The 17909-nt window shown below is 35.5% G+C and overlaps 1 protein-coding gene across 1 annotated transcript in view; it reads left to right on the forward strand.

Moving 5' to 3' along the window:
- The first annotated feature begins 789 nt into the window (after positions 1-789).
- LOC120633124 (gonadotropin-releasing hormone receptor) overlaps positions 790-17909 on the forward strand; it is a 74263-nt gene continuing 57143 nt past the window's right edge. The window contains exon 1 of the mRNA XM_039903237.1: positions 790-946. The gene's annotated coding sequence lies outside the window, so the exon portion shown is untranslated. The remainder of the gene's footprint in view (positions 947-17909) is intronic.

The following is a 17909-nucleotide window of genomic DNA, read 5'->3' on the forward strand; positions in this document are numbered from 1 at the left end:
CGATAATATTTTTGGATTTGTCGATATTTCGACTCAGTTGCATGGATCGCGGTCACGATGGGACATCTCGTCGTCGTCCCGGGAGTCCCGTCGTGACCACGATCCATGCAACTGGGTCGAAACATCGACAAATCCAAAAATATTGTCGTGGGATGTACCCGTTGAACTATATTTAAGAAACCACTGGGAAAATTCACATGCAAATACATCATCACCATATAAACTCATTACCGGCCCACTACAAGGGCACGGTTCTCCTTCCAAAATGAGAAGGAGTCAAGGCCGTATCGTGGTGGACCCACGATGGCCCAGTGCGGATTGGTAGACTTTATGCAAATACAATAAATAAATAAATAAATAAATATACTACGACAATACACACATCGCCATCTAGTCCCAAAGTAAGCGTAGCTTGTGTTATGGGTACTAAGGTAACTGATGAATAATATACATAAATACTTATTATATATAGATAAACACCCAGACACTGAAAAACATTCATGTTCATCACACAAATATTGTCCAATTGTGGGAATCGAACCCACGGCCTTGGACTCAGAAAGCAGGGTCGCTGCCCACTGCGCCGATCGGCCGTCGACAATAGAGATATATTGTGTAAAGAATGCACAGACAAAGTCGCTTGGAACTTGAATATTATAATAACAGGAATGGAATTAAGTATTTCAATTTATAATAAACGGAGATTTATCACAAATATACTGCCAATTAGTCCACATATAATAAGAGATAAAGTCGCGGAGCGCTAGTAAATTAACACTTGGCCTTTGATAACAGCAGGGCGGGCGGAGTTCTCATCCAGTAGCGAAGGAGCGCGCGGGCTTTCCTAACGGCTGGACTGTGTTTAGGGGTTGAGTTGAGCTGATGTTTAGTGAAGTGCGAGTGTACTGTGCGAACTTTAACGGATGTTTAAAAATATACGTTTAAGGTGAGTACCTAGTACCTAGAGCCGTTTTTTTTTTGGTAGTCATTTTTATGACTAAATATGTATCTAAATAATTACTCTGTGTGAACTTAAACGGGTGTTTTTTTTAAATACGTTAACGTTGTATGTTATCTTGATCAAAAAATATTTTTAAGTACAATTCACATTAAAAATATTTTCATTTTTTTTAATCCAATAATTATTATTTTTTATGTATGTAAATAATTATATAACATAATATTACCCGCTGCGGTGTTATCGAAGATGTTTAATTTTGGAATCCAATAGAAGTTTGAGTTATATTCTCTATTTGGAACTTATAGTTAATTTAAAACTTATTTTTTATTTTTATACAAAAGCGCAATAAACTATACCTAAGTTCAAAACTTGAAACAGATTATCTAGTTTTTTTAAGGCGTAAGTACATTGGAATTATTTAAAACAGGATTTTTCTAATAAAAATAAAATTCATTTTAATCTTCTTTTATTAGCTAAAAATCTAATAGCATTCTGTAGGCTGCCTCTGGAGATTACATTATTTACTTAAATCATAAATGAAATCAACAAAACTAAAGATTTAATACACTTTAGTATTATTTATATGAATAACATGTCACTATGATATTATATGGATAAGTTCCCAGGTCAAGGAAGATTAGAGTTGGCGTTTATTTCGATAATATCATAAGTGTATTTTCAATACGCAATATGTGTACGTCAATGTTCGATATTACCCCTCTATTTAGATATAGAGGCATAATACGCAACAGCAAAGTCAAAACATTCATTTTCAAAGACAAAGTCAAATATTTCTTTGTCCAAATAGACCGTTAAAGGGCAGATTTGATGCGTACCAAATATATTTACTTATGTGGTAAATGAAAGTTAATTTACCACATGTATTTGTATGTACTCAGACTTACTTTGACTTTGCTGTTTTGCATTTTATATCGGAATATATCACACATATGGTTTTCTGATGTTTTCTTATTATTGCCAAGTGACCAGAAAATTGGTTATGTAATAAATGGTAAGTATCTTTTTATTAATTTCTCGGTCAGTTTATTTAACCGATTAAATTGTGAAATAATAACAGAAATTAATCGGTTTATAGACCTCTAAATTCAGCCCTTTTTGTTATTTTTTGCGCCCACCGTGACTTGCCTAGCACGATATACCAAATAACAGATTGAATAAGCGGATCGCTCTGTTGGTGGCCAGTTACTACCTGCACGAGGCTCTTTACAATATCTTAAATCATTATAATATTGTTAACGTACTTGAACAGAATAAAAATCCTTATTTTATGGACGTCAATGTACCTATCAAATAAAACTTTCTTTTTATAATAATACAGTAGGCCTACTAAAACATTCATAAGGCGTGCTTACCTAACCTCAAAACTATGCACTGGTTAGGATTCGATATTTAGATTAAATAACTACATATGTGAAAGAGTTAACAATACGTAAAAAATCAAAAATGTGTTCGATGCAGCATGAAAAAATGCGTGCGTGTGTTGTGAGTGTGTGCGCGCGCGTGTGTCAGTGTGCGTGTGTGTGTGTACGCGCTTTGGTTAGTCGTGTGTGGTGTGCTTGTGACTCTGTAACAATTCTTATTCCATGGTAGGACAACGTATCGAATTCAGCGTCATCATTATCAAAACAGAGCATTTCTCTTCAAAAAGCATAGGTACCCACTTAACCTCCACGCCTGGATAAAAACCATTTATTTATTTAATGTAGGTAGGTAGGTATTTACATTAGACTGTTCACCTCCTCTAAAAGGTAAGACTTTATTTTTAGGGTTCCTGTAACAAAAAAGTGAACCCTGGTGCGATTTTTGTCGTACAACAACGACTTCACTATACATGTTATTTATTTGAAATCTGGAATGCGAAAATTAGCTGGAAGTAAGTGTTTAAGAATTATATTACAAACAATAATCGTTTCAAACTAAAAACAACATGTTATAACGCTGTAATAACGTTGCATAGCTGGACACTTTTCCTGTCATGCGCAGTACCTGCGTGCGGATCTTTCCGGATGCGATCTGACCGTATCCTATGGTTGCGTATAATATTTTTCCTCTCACACAGGTTTGTGCGGGCACCGTATGAACGGAAAAAGGTTCTTAGGCCCATATTAATGCGTGGATTAACGTCAGAATGGTTATGGCATACGCTCTGGCATTTTAAGGGTGGTCGAGTTTTCTACCATTGACTATGGAGTTCATTACTATTAACATGATTTGATGTAGTTATTCTAAAATATGGGTATTCAAAATGACTTTTAATGCTGCAAGTTACTCCTTCTAAATGTGTTCACCTAAATCCCAAATTAATTCATTCCAAAATAATGTTATTTCAATCAGATTAAATGGAGTATCTTTATATTTCAGAAAAACCATGCCTCATACTTTCACATTTCTTTTTTTAAATCAGCAGTAAATCTTTACAATGAAGCTTAGCTATGCGGTTCGGTGTTCGGAATCGTTCAAATATTGAAATAACTACTTAGAAAGATACGGAACAGTCCTTAATGCGCTAGTTTCACTTACTTTTTTCATAATCCTCGCAAAGTAAAAACGAATCGTTTAATACACTCTGAGAGGATTTCTTTTTGTTCTAGCTACTTTAACACTGAAAAATACATTAAAATATTTAAGAGTATATTTCTAAATGCGACGTTCATAAAACTACTAACTTTGACCGTTTTTACCCGTGTATGAGTCGTATAGCATGTTACATATATATAAATATATATATATATATATTTATATATATGTATCATCCAGCATCTTAGGTACTGTGCCTCGCTGCGGTGGTTTCGAGGACGTTTTAGATTTTATTTAGTTTTAAATAGTTTAGTTTATTTTAGGTTATATAAAAATATATTTATTTATATATGCTGAGGTATATAAAAGAGCTGAGTTTCTTTGTTTTCGTCTTGGTTATGGACCCCAACTAAAAATATTTTTTCTATTAAGATTGGTTATAGTTTCACCAGGTCTGTCGGTCTGTATGTATGTCCGTGCTATAGCTCAGACTTATTAGAAAGCGGTCATTTGGCATGCGAATGCGAAAATATAATCTTTGAAATGAATTTCTCTTAAGATATAATGTTATCATCTTACTGTTTTGCTGCGTGAAAGAAGGACAAACCAACAAAATCACTTTTGTATGTTTACGGATTACGAGTTCCAAGGTTCGAGTTCCGAGTCTCGAAATTTTAAAGCCTCGAAGAGCAAGTTCAGGTTATCAGTAACATGAGATGGTTATCGTTAAAACTTGCCAACTAGCATTATTGCATGGTGGTCCCACCATGAGAGAAGAGACCTGTGCTCATAATAAGGTATATAAATAACAAACAGAAATTAAAAGAGACAAAACAATTAAGTCACATTAGAAAATAGGTACTACATCGCAGGTATTAAATAAAAATAAATCCGGGTATTATACTTCGTATTCTTAGCTGGCAAGCTGTTTGCAAGTAGGTATAGTAACACAGCTAATTCTATAGGTATCTCACAAAATAACGCGTGAAACAAACATTTTATGTAACGGGATAATACAATATCGAAGGAATCAGTTAAATCAATAAATAACACGAATCATGGAAATCCCAATGTACGCAATACAGCCAATAACACTTCAATAAAATTATATTCTCTGATATGTACACACTGAACTGGATCAACACGTTTTGGCCTGAAATTGAGAAGATCAGCGCGTCGTCAGTAAACAAAATTCATTTCCTGGAGTTCTCGTTGATACGTCGCGTCGTTGTTTTTTTTTAATATCATTATAAGCTTCAGCAATCTCATCCACCTACCATAGTTAGTGAAAATCCATCGCCTATAAACCCTACAGCTACACGTTGCAGGGCGTGCAAGGACCCCGACCTGCAACGTGCCACCCTTTATCCAATAACCTAATGCTTTGGTTTTAAGCCTCTTTTGCTTTCCTTCAGAACTTAACACAGCATTCCAAACCTGCTACTTGGCGGCAGAAATAAGCATGGCGTTAGTACTTACCCGGACGACCTCTGGCACAAAAAGATTTGCACCTTCTAGTGAGATGATGCAGTATATGAAGAACGGGCTTACCTGTTAGGGTTATTCCAATTTTATTAAACAAACACCTCGTACCGGCAGGGGTATAACGTATCTCGCGACAGGCTTGCGACAGGCGTAAATCTTGCAATCACTGCTGTCAAACGCCACTTTTGTTTATTTATTGTATGGAAAAGTGACGTTTGACAGCAATGATTGCAAGATTTACGCCTGTCGCAAGCTTCTCGCGAGAAACGTAATCACACTGCGGAACGCTTAATGCTTGGCGGTTCGTGTTTGGTTGTAGGAGGGTAACCAACCTCGGCTAAAGCCTCTCACCAGACCAGGGAAAATTCAGAAATTATAAATTCACTAATTACCCCATCTGGGGATCGAACCCGGGACATAGCGTTTGCCATTGCACCTCCGGTGACTAAGTCTTTATGAAATAATGATTCAAAAAGAAACAGACCCTTAAGTCGTTTCAAAACAATATCGAAGTTGCTCTACATTATATAAATATCCTTACTTACTAATATTATAAATGAGGAAATGTCTGTCTGTTTGTTACCTTTGTTAGAGGTATTTGTCGGACAAGTCCGGGGAAGTACGGAAAGTACTTCCCCGGACTAATCTTAAATGCGCCTCGTCAGCGATCAGATATGTATTTATACAGTCATAAACTTTTCAATAAATAACAGTAAAGAAGCATTAAGGAACTTCCTGAAAATATGTTTACCCCTAACTATTTCGGGAGACGTAAAAAAGTATTTGAATATTTTAGGATGTTGTTTTACGAGCTAACCTGTATGTACGACTATAATTCAAGAATGTTGCCTAAGCACGCAATGGTCTTGAACGTAAATATCGTAGTTAGGTAATACAAAATAATATAACGTTTTGTAAGGTTTTGTAAGGCAGGAAAGTGAGACAATGTTTGAAATATGCTCATAATATTGGGATACAGTGGGTTATAGAGTAGCCTAGGGATGTAAATGCATTATCATCTTAAACTATTCTTACACTATAGTTTTCCGCTGTTTCATCCGGTTTAGAACTTCTGATAATAACTTTTTATCGTAAACAATTTAATCCTCTATTAACATAATATACCTACACCGTCCAATTGCGCTATTACTTCGTTTTTTCGGCTCCTGAAGGCAATTGTCTGATTTTCTGTTCTGACTGTTCCCCCGGGTTTGGAAAAAACCATAATGAACCGGCGAATTTACCCGGTTAAGTTTGTTGTCGGCTCGTTATGACCAGGACGCGTTTGGAACCCTCGTAGCTATAGGTTTTAGTTGGCGAACGAAGTTAAAACTATCCCCTTACAATTATGTAAAAAAATATGTATGCACGCTTCATAAGTGCCTGGCCTACACGAATTTTAGAATTTGAATTTGAATTAAACGCGTACAAAGAAAGTGGGCAACAGATACTAGCAGCTTATGAGAAGAGGATTGCTCTATCAGTAAAATTATTTAAATAATCCTACTTTTGTATAATTTGAATTTTGTGGGTAGCGCAAAGTCTGCGATAATGGTTCGACGTTTCCAAGTTTACCTACTTCACTTCACCGGGATCTAAGAGGTTTAGTTAATTTAAAAAAAAAAGATCGTTTAGCCGTTTACGTATGATAAAGTGTAAAAAAAAAAATTAGCTGTAGGCAGATCTATTCCATCCGTCTTGTGGTGAGGCCACTTTGATCCTTCACGATCTTTTGTACTATGAGATGTAACTCATGATAATCATGCACTGCTTTGGAATAAAAGAAGAAGGAGAAGGTTAATTCAAAAATGTGCGGATCGTTTTGCTTCCATACATCTTCGCTATTGTGAAATTAATATTGTACCTTAGGCTGAGATTTAAATATCGGAGGCGGTGATAGCCCAGTGGGTAGGGCTTCGACTTCACTTTCGGGGGGCCGAGTTCGAATACCAGCACGCACCTCCAGCTTTTCTAAGTTATGTACGTTTTAACCAATCAAAATATCACTTGCTTCATCGTTGAAGTTCTGCATTATGTTCTCAAAGGTTTGTGGAGACCACCAATCCGCGCTGGGACAGTGTGGTGGACTACCGCCTTAACCCCTTCTCATTGTGGGAGGAGACACGTACCCTGTTGTGGGCCTGGGTGGGTTGATATGACGATGATGGCGATGATTAGTACCAACTATGACTTTGTTCAGTCAGTGTTAAAACGTGATCGATTTATGTCAGACATGAGACATCCCTATCCCTATCCCTACTTATATTATAAATGTCAATGTAAGTTTATTTGTTCTCGCTCGCTCTCACGCAAAAACTACTAAACCGATCCTCATGAAACTTTGTACACATATTCTTGGAAGTGTTAGAAGTAATATAGGATACTTTTTTATCCCGACATTAAGCTCGGTTCCATTGGGAGAGGGGATGAAAGTGTCTGACGATTTTACACTAAAATTCCGACAAATTATAACCGATTAAAATTATTATTTTTGTATGTGTTAGAAGTTATAATATGTGTTTAATTTTGCCCAAACTGCTGTTGGAGATAGAGGACAGAATTTCTCAGCGGACAGCAGCAAACCTCATTCAAGGCTTACTGAATACTATAATTTTTAACAAAAGTCTTAAAAAGAATTACTTAAGTTACCAAACTGATTTGAATAACACAGTAAAATAAATATAATCTATCGTGAGTAAAGTTAATTTTAAAACTGCAATTGACGTGCAATCTCCGACGAAAATTAACTTGAGTTCAGACGTCCATTACACATCTATACATAAAATAAAATCTTAGACTAGCTACTTAGTACTCTGTTTGTCTGTGTGTCTGTCTGTCTGCATTTCTGTTGGTTTGTTCGTGCATTACGCAAAAACTTCTAAACGTATTTGAGTGCAATTTTAAACATTTATAGCTGATAGTTTGGATCGAAATAAATTATACTTTTCATCGCAAAAACAAAAGAGTTCGTTCGGGAAAGTTGACGAAGTTGAAGAAGACGATGAAAGTTTTTGTCATTTGTTTTTCTCAGCTCAACCAATTTTCATTCATTCATTTAGTGAAGGTCGGTTGGAGATACTATAAGACTAAATCTCACAGCGATTAGAGGGCACACCCCTCACTAAATACATATAATAAGTGCAGGTGAATAAGGGCGCGCCCGCCAAGCACCTGATTTAAAAAGTTGCTCACCCATCCATTGACGGACCTAAGACAATTTTTTTTGCCTAGCGCGATTGACTAACATTTGATGCTTCTAACAATTTTATGTATGTTTATGTGATTGAAGCTCCGATAAATATTTAATGCCCTTAGTCGATTTTAAAGTTGCATCGCTATCTTTACTCTCTACACTAAAACTCAACAGTTTGTTTATTTGTCTGGAACTGTCAGCCCGGATGAAAAATTCTGGCTTTATTGTGGAAATTTGTGGACTATCTAGTAGCAGTAATCGCAGGTAAAGTAAATCGCAGGGCACAGCTAGTTTAAAATAAAGAAAAAGAAACAGTTTTCTGAAGTTATCATAATATACGGTTGTTACTTGTTTTGTTATTGTGAAAGTTTCGTCCGTTTTGTGTAGGCAACTGGGACTTGGGTCACTTGAGGAGAAAAGGTGTGCTGGGTGCTGCTCTGCTAATCTGAAGATCGGAGCATTACGTAGATCAATGATTAGTATGCATGCAATCTTTCACATAGAGGAATTTCAATTGTCCTAGAATAAAAAGGTCTTTGTTTAATGGACAGTGCCCCGTTATCACCCCTACAACTCTTCTTGGCTTGACCCAGTTTAGTTGTATGCGTTTATTACCATAGGATTGTCACAACTTGGTTTAAAATGATTATGAGGGTTCTGAGCGCTGAAGGTTCGCTTTTATATCGGCTACCCGGCTTTAAAAGGAATCACTCAAACAACTATATTATTTCATTCTCGATCCAGCATGGTACAAATCATGTCTCTGGTAAGATGGCCACGTGTTTTTACAAAAGAAAAGCAGGTTAGATTCCGTTTAGCTGTATCTAAGTATGTATTGTATATAGGTGAGTTGTTTTTTTGCTAAACGCATCAGATTCTCCGCGACCTAAATACTAAATGACGTATCCAATATCCTATCTGGACGTTTGATCATGGCGTCAGTTCATAAAAATGATGACGTCACAACTTACTGATGGCTTAGTCCGTGGGTTTACTTAGGTATTGGAAAATGCCAGATGTGTATCAGTTATATAAAGGATAGTTAAAGCTATTGTTCCAGTATAATCTGGATTGGTCAGTGTTCTCAAAATCGTTTAAAGTCTTCAAACGACTTTGAGAACACCATGGAGAACTTTAAGGCATGCGATGTTTTGTGTTTAAGTCAAGTGATATTTTAATTAAAAATGCGCATTTCTCCGCTAAAAGTAAGGGATGCACAGCTTAACCATGAGGCTTACGATCGCTTTTTCATTTGATATTCGATATTGGTAAATTTAATCGTTAATCGTTTAGGATTGGTAATTTAGTTTAATAGTAATCCAATTCTAAATTTGGGGTCATGTGTTTGCGTTTAACGACTCCCAGCGACTTCCTATGACTTTTTTGATGTCCCTAGCAGGCGGTCTTCTCCTTGGCCTTCAACTACTTTATTTTTACATAACCACAGGTCTTCTTAAAACTTCAGACAGATTTGTGGTTTTGGTTTTCATCTCTTTTACCACCGACTACTTGTCTAACGACTGCCTTTTTTGGAATTGGTTTGTCTAACAACGCAATGTTCTATTTACCGGTGAGAGATATCTCAATCTCTCATTTACTCCAGCATCTTAGGACTCCAACATCTATTAGTCCTCTTGGACCGATTTGAGTTCCTTTTTCGTCTAAAAATTTATAGCTAGCGTTATAGTCGATTTCTTACCTCGGGCATTGATTGTGCTGGGTACTGAGTATTCTTGTTTGGGAAATCCAATAACGAACATTATAACCTCTATGGTTTATGGACTGATAAAGAATTCGAACCCAGCTCTTGATCCTACGGCGACGTAAAAGAAACTACGAGACAATTAGATATCCCAATACCACTTGCTAGTAAACAAGTAAAGTAACCTTCAAACAACGGACGATCAATTGCTAGTCAATTAAATCGTTTAGAATAACATGAATGTTCACACCAAGTGCACATATTTAAAAGTGGAATATTTTTAATCCATCTTTAATCTAGTCTTTTGTCTCTAAAGAAGAATCTGTAAATGTTCTTTTTTCGTTGTAATATATTTTTTTTTATATCAGTATCATCCATTTAGATTACATTACTGGGCCATGCCTCCAATCCCAAAGGAGAGTCGCTGTTCCCATTCGGGTTTGACGGGCTATCACATGTTAGTGATAATAATCGTGATCGACTGCTTAATTAATAAGTACTTATAAGAGTACGTTTACAAAAGAAACTTGGTATCATCGTAATGATAAAGCACTATGTACTTTATAAATAATTTGTAAAAGTCACGACTCAGGGAAATTATGATTAAGCATTTTTTTTTTATTATTACAAAATTTTTAAAACAAATAATTGTCTAACTAGATCCTTCTGTACAGGTATGTGGCGGCCATTTTGAAACTAAAGTAACTAAGGTAAACGCAGGCAAGGGCCTAAATAATATGAGTTAGGCAAATTGCCCTCCCATCGAGGCTTTTTTTGAAAAACGCATGGATATTAATTATTTTAATATATTTTCATTTGATCGGCCCCCAACGAGGTGGAAAGACGACATCAAACGAGTCGCTGGGAGCCGCTGGAAACAAGCGGCTCAGGACCGTGGATTTTGGAACTCACTACGAGAGACCTATGTCCAGCAGTGGACTTCAACCGGTCGAAGTGATGATGATATATTTAAAAATAATAAATAAATAAATAGTGGAATTTCTTTTTGTAAGTTGCTTAGTAAATAAATAATAAATAAATATACTACGACAATACACACATCACCATCTAGCCCCAAAGTAAGCGTAGCTTGTGTTATGGGTACTAAGATAGCTGTTGAATATTTTTATGAATATAATACATATAAATACTTATAATATACAGATAAATACCCAGATACTGAAGAACAATCATGTTCATCACACAAACATTTTCCAGTTGTGGGAATCGGACCCACGGCCTAGGAAACCCACCCTCAGAAAGCAGGGTAGCTGCCCACTGCGCCAGTCGGCCGTCAAAAATGATCTTTTGATTATTTGCAATCTATTCCCAGTCCGTAAAGTGATATTTTACGTATTGTTTTTAATAAAAAATATATGGGTACCTACGTTCAATTCAGGATAACTTCCTACATTGAACGTAGCGTAATCGAACTAACATTACAAGACAGTTTGCTACAGTAATATTTATCTTCTATTGCCATTATTATATCTAATAATGTTTCACAAAGAGGGCAATTTCATCTTAAATTAACCAGTGAATTGAGTGCTGTTCGTGCGCGTAAAGCAATTTAGCTGATTGTTCTTGAATAGTCGAGGGAAATTAACTGTGCCCTTTGGTGAGTTTTAAGTCTTAGAAGATGTATGACAACATCATCGTCAAACCAATTAATATTTTATTAAAAGGTCTCTACTTGAGATATAGCTCGGACCCATTACGTTACTTCGATGCAGGTTGGCAAACCTATTAACTACTTCGTATTATGTAATAAATGGTGATAGAAGAATGGGTTCGATTCCCGCAACTGGAAAATGTATGTGATGAACATGAATGTTTTTCAGAGTCTGGGTGTTTATATGTATATTATTCATAAATATATTCATCAGTTATCTTAGTACTCGTAACACAAGCTACGCGTACTTTGGGGCTAGATGGCGATGCGTGTATTGTCGTAGTATATTTATTTATTATTTATTTACTAAGCAACTTACAAAAAGAAATTCCACCAAGTCATTTTCATGTAAAATGTTGACAAGTCGATGTCATATGACTCGCAATGTTAAAAAGTTATCAGATCTCATGTGGAGCCAAGCTCTTCAAGGCTTACTTCACAAAATCTACAATTTATTTAAAATATGTGGCGTGGCCATTTCACTACATTCACATGGGCGTAAGGTGAAAAATGACACAAATATATTAGAAAAGTAATGAACACTGGGTACACTGTTTATTAATTTTCTGTTATACAATAGTTCTTGTAGAAACGAAGCGGCCATTTTCATTACATAGAAAGATACGTTTTAATAAAATATCTGACGCTTATGAACACATGGATGCGGATTAAATCGAATCATATTTTATCGAATTAAAAACAATTCAAGGCTTTAATTTCAATTGAGACAGCGAAATAAAAAGGTTTTTCATGTTCCGATCTCCGTCAATTAAGCGTTCGAATTTAACATGGTGTAGTATCGGATTTCATTGGATGAATAATTCTTCCTGAAAATAGACAGGTGTAAGGACACGCACCGAAATTATTGGACTCCAAATCTCCAATACTCCAAATCAAATAAATGAGAAAATGGATGGTTTTATCGGCGGATAGGATCAAAGAGGGTTTTGTTACATTTTCCGGTTGTGTCTATAAGAGGCCCTTTGGATAATACTAAGGAATCGCTTGTACTTACAAGAACGTCAATAGAAATAATGTACAAGAAAAACTTACATCTTTTTGTAGTAGTTGAGCTTTTTGTCACAGGGCTCGCAATTTACTACCGCTATGCTTATTTCTGTCGCCAAGCAGCATTTAGGAGTGAAACGGTTATTTGAACTATAGTAAACAGGCTGTAAATGTACTTATGAGTATACAAATTCACATATTTATCTGCAATTTCTCTCATCAATGTATAAAAGGCCTTTATAGAACACTATATATATATATATATATATATATAAGGCTTTTTGTACCTCCTAGTTGGCCCAAATTATAAGGATATGCAAGATGTTATATAATCTGTGAGGCTGTTTAAAAGAACAAAAGATAGGTTATTTTTGAAATATAAAACTAAGGGTGTGATAAGGTGGTTGGAAGACTTGTTATTACTTATATTTAGATCCACTTTTAGTTATAACCTGTTTTGTGTACCTAATAACAATAAATAAATAAATAAAAAAAATGCATGTAAAAATTTTACGCACATAATACAAAGTGTACCATGCGAACAAGTCGTGGGCAATCTCTCTTTTGGTCAAAAGCACACTGTAAAACTACTAATAAATATAACAATTTACTTAATATCTACCTATAATTTCTGCTTATCAATATACAAAAACCTACATAGTGTAACCTACGAGTGGGCCCAAATTATACGGATATGTATGATGTAATATATTTTGTGAGGCATTCCTTTAACGTAGAGTTACAAGAGCAACTTTTTATTTCTTAAATATACCAGTAACGGTGTGAAAAGATGAAAACATAAAAGTTTGCATGAGAAAATTTTACGCACATAATACAAAGTGTACCTATGTAAAGTGCGAACTAAGTCGTGGGCAATCTCTCTTTTGGTTAAAAGCACACTGTAAAACTACCAATAAATATAACAATTTACTTATCTACCTAAAATTTGGGCCTATCAATGTACAAAAAGCTTCATAGTGTAACCTACAAGTGGGCCCAAATTATATTGCTACGTATGATGTAATATTGGGGAGGCATTCCTTTACACATAGCAAGACATATTAACATTGTTACGGTTCAATGTGGTTTGGTAATGTTACGATGTATTTCGTTGGATAGTCTTCTGTTATTGGTATACTCCTAGTATTTTCCTTAGTAAACTCGCAGAGCATTTTAAAGTTTTGTTGTCCAGGCCGGATATATGGACCGTTGGAAATAAATATATTTTAAGACAATGCAATAAATTAATATTCATTATCATTGTCAACCCATTACCGGCATATCAAGGGCACAGTGTACGGGTCACATCCCAGAATGGAAAGAGTTGTAGTCCAGCGGCTCAATGGATATGGTCTTTGAAAAAGTTAACTTGCTGTCCTTCATGGTTAAAGTTATATTTAAATTGCTTAAATTTCGAATACCTATAACTCCGTATATTTATGAGGTAAATTTAAATGTGAGAATAAAAAAATAAACCGTACAAATGAAAAACCCAAAAAAAGGCCTACAACATCTACAACGGCAAAAAAGAATATGAGTGAGCCGTCACGGGACGCCTGGCAGATGAAACATCGAAACTGTTTTCTGTGAGTTATTGCAGATATTGCATAACGAAAAGATAAAGCAAATTTGTTCCACAAATAAAAAAAAAACAACCAAATGGATAAACACTCCTTTTTGTAAGTCGGTTAATAATGACTGTTTTACTGGCAAATTAATATTCATTTTTATTGTTACATACGAAATATAAAAATTCAATCATGGTCGCCACGCCAAAAATCAGGTTTAGGTACCCACCGCCGATAGATGTTTCACATCAAAACTTAGCGTGGCGAGAACTGCTACAAGATCTATCTAAGAACAAGTTATTAAAGCTCCGCTAACAGGTTTCTATTTATTTCGCCGAGGCAGAGAGGGCAGCATGAGCAATGAAGGTAAGGATCGACTTATGAGAACTTCGTTCACCTTTTCAGGGATGTAAGTCTCAAGGGCTAGTCGGAGCTTCTATGATTACGGGCAAATCCCACGTGTGGGAGAGGCCTCTAAGGCTCTAGTCCAGCAGTAGTTTGTTATAGGATGATAGAATAAAACTTATGGCTTTTTTCGTTTACAATATATAGATTTCCTAAGGCTAAAGTAAAGAAAACGACTTTTTATATATTAATTTCCCGTTGAGAAAGAAATTTGTCCGCGGCAGCCTATATCCAATACCAAAAAGCAAGCTTTTATTTACCTTCCTGTATTGTATAATCGATCGCCCTCAATGACCATGAGTCGCTTGAGTTGTAAATCACTTCTATACCCTCAATTAAAAGCGAGAAAACGAATAACCGAAACCCAGGGGAGCGCCGTACGATGTTCCAGTCTGCCATCGAATAGATTAAAGTGAAATAACACTAAAATATAATTCAAACTAGTACTGACAACGGGTGTAGCATTACAACGTAAAATTATCGGACAATATTTTCTTATAAGTTCTATATTTATGAAAGAAGATAAAATTTTGACGGCCTACTGGCGCAGCAGGCTGCTTTCTGAGTCCAACGCCGTGCCGTGACGTTCGATTCCCACTACTGGAAAATGTTTGTGTGATAAACATGATTGTTTTTCAGTGTCTGGGTGTTATCTGTATATTATAAAAGTATTTATGTGTATCATATTCTTAAAAATATTCAACAGCTATCCTAGTACCCATAACACATAATTTTTTTTAAATAAAATAAAGCCGACTTCTATCATAAATGGTACATATATACAAACTAATAAGTTTATTTTTGTACCAATAAATAGCGCGAATAATATGTGCTACAACTAACTTCAGACTTCCTTCAAAAAGAAGGGGGTTATCAGAGGATATATATAGCATAACTTCGGACCTTATTTATATGGCTATTTGAAAAATTCTGTTTTATTTGAAAAGGGGGTTTATTCCGAGCTGTCCTATTTAAATTTCTATAAGATAAGTCATCAGATGAAGCGTTTGAGTGACTGGAACTCTTCAAAAAAAAGGCAGCAAATCAATCGCAATTGCTGCAATCCCATAAATACGCAATCACACATCACGCCTGTACCCCCGGAAAGGATACGCAGATGTATTCAGTATATGGGGTAGGTACACTCAGATTTTCTATCAAAGTTAGAAGTACAGTTGCATATTTTTTCGGGATCGGAAAATCGGATCACGAACGCCGATTGGCGCGGTGGGCAGCGACCCTGCTTTCTGAGTCCTCGAACATGTTTTTCATTTTCTGGGTGTTTATCTGTGTATTATAAATATTTATGTATATTATTCATAAAAAATATTCATCGGCTATCTTAGTACCCACAACTCAAGCTACGATTACTTTCGTAGTATTATTACAAAAATACCTATGAATTTTAGTTTATTGCTTGGTTTAATTTTGAAACACAATATACCTTATAAAGGGTTAAATATATTTTTCTAGGTAAATAATAATTACAAGCTAAAAATTATTATTTACAGCACTGTTCACTTATGGGCATGGTCCCCAAAATGCTGACGCTGTTGCCCCTTTGAATCGCTAGACCTAGAGACTTAGCCGTATTTCAGAAGTCGATTTTTTCTTGGTTTAAAAAAAAAACTATTTTTAATTATATCTCTGTCATCATTAGCATCATAGCCTATAAAAGTCCACTGCTAGACTAAAGGACCATAATCACCAAGTTAGGCAGACAGGTCGGTGATCCCAGTATGCAGTAGCACAGAGGACGTTATCCCTATCCCTACTAATACTATAAATGTGAATGTAAGTTTGTTTGTTACGCTTTCACGCAAAAACTACTAAACCGATCCTCATTAAACTTTGTACACATATTCTTGGAAGTGTTAGAAGTAATATAGGATTATTTTTATCCCGACATTAAGCTCGGTTCCTTTGGGAGAGGGGATGAGTGTTTGACGATTTTACACCATAATTCCGACATTATTTAAATAATTATTTTTGAGCTATAGAGGATATGTGTTTAATTTTGCCCAAACTGTGGTTGGAGATAGCGGACAGAACTCCTCAGCGGACGGCAGCAAACCCCTCATTTAAGGCTTTTTTTTTAGATCTACAACTAAATTTAATGCTACGTAAAAAAACAAAATCAAACGCAGACTAAGTCGCGGGCAACAGCTAGTTCTTTATATATTGGTTTATATATACAAACTTCCTACCCAACCCAGGAGATATAAAGTTAATACCGCAATTATTTTATTCGTAGATAGACCCGCTTTTATTATAATACGATTAATTATCACACGAGCCCGTATAAAGCCAGAAGGTACGGTACTTCCTTTGAAGTGAAACCCGTACAATATTAAAACGAAATATATCACCAAGTTTCGTATGAACAATAAACACAAAAACAAAATAACTTTGTTAATAGGTACTAGGTACATACAGTTTGCGTTGATGTGTCTGGATATTGAATTAATTATTACGACGTTCACTCCTACATAATTCACTTATTACGTGAGGTATTAACTCTCCAGTTTTTCAAATAACACGACATATCGAACCAGTATCAATATCTTAGACCAATATGTATACCCAGTGGCGTGTGTTAGGAAATAGGGAATTACAGCACTTTATCTATGATAAACCCGATGATTATATTAAATATATCAACAAATCATAGTTTGTATACTCATTGATAATGTATTGAAAATAGAATAATGGAGTTTAGTAGACTGTCAAAGAAAAGTATAGGGTCTATGGCGGGAGACGCGAGTTTTATCAAGATAGATTCGCGGGAAAAAAAAGTTAGCAAAGTTAGATTAATGAATTGAGAAAAGGAGATTAAGTAAAGTATTGTGGATAGAACGTTACAAATTTGGACGTTATAATGGAAACGATATACTTAACGAAATGTTGTTGTGGCGGAACAAGAGTCGTATATACAAGTATTACTGGTGAATTTCTATTACTGTCATGACTTAAATCATCACTAAAAGTCAAAGTTGCAAGCTTAAAACAACTCGATCGACGTAAGAATCATCATAATCAGTCCACGCCTTTGGCCTCCAGAACGCCACATATAAACACACGTACTTACAAAGACCGAAACACCCGGGGTGGGTGTTTCGGTCCCTTTGCGTCGTCGGGTAAAATGGATGTTCATTAAATTTTCATACAACATTGTTGTCTCGCTTTTTGTTCGACGACAACAATGGATTTTCTAAGTAATTTTCTGGAGAGATTATTTTTTTAGTCAAATAAAAGTTCTGCTCATACCTATTCGGTAAATGTGATATTTTTAACCACCGAAGCAAAAACGACGGGGTTTTATAAGTTTGACTCCCGAAACGATGAGGAGATTTTGGTTTTTATTTTTGTTTTTTTTC

Source organism: Pararge aegeria, chromosome 21 (assembly GCF_905163445.1).
Source record: "Pararge aegeria chromosome 21, ilParAegt1.1, whole genome shotgun sequence".
In the NCBI taxonomy this organism is placed as follows: Eukaryota; Metazoa; Arthropoda; class Insecta; order Lepidoptera; family Nymphalidae; genus Pararge; species Pararge aegeria.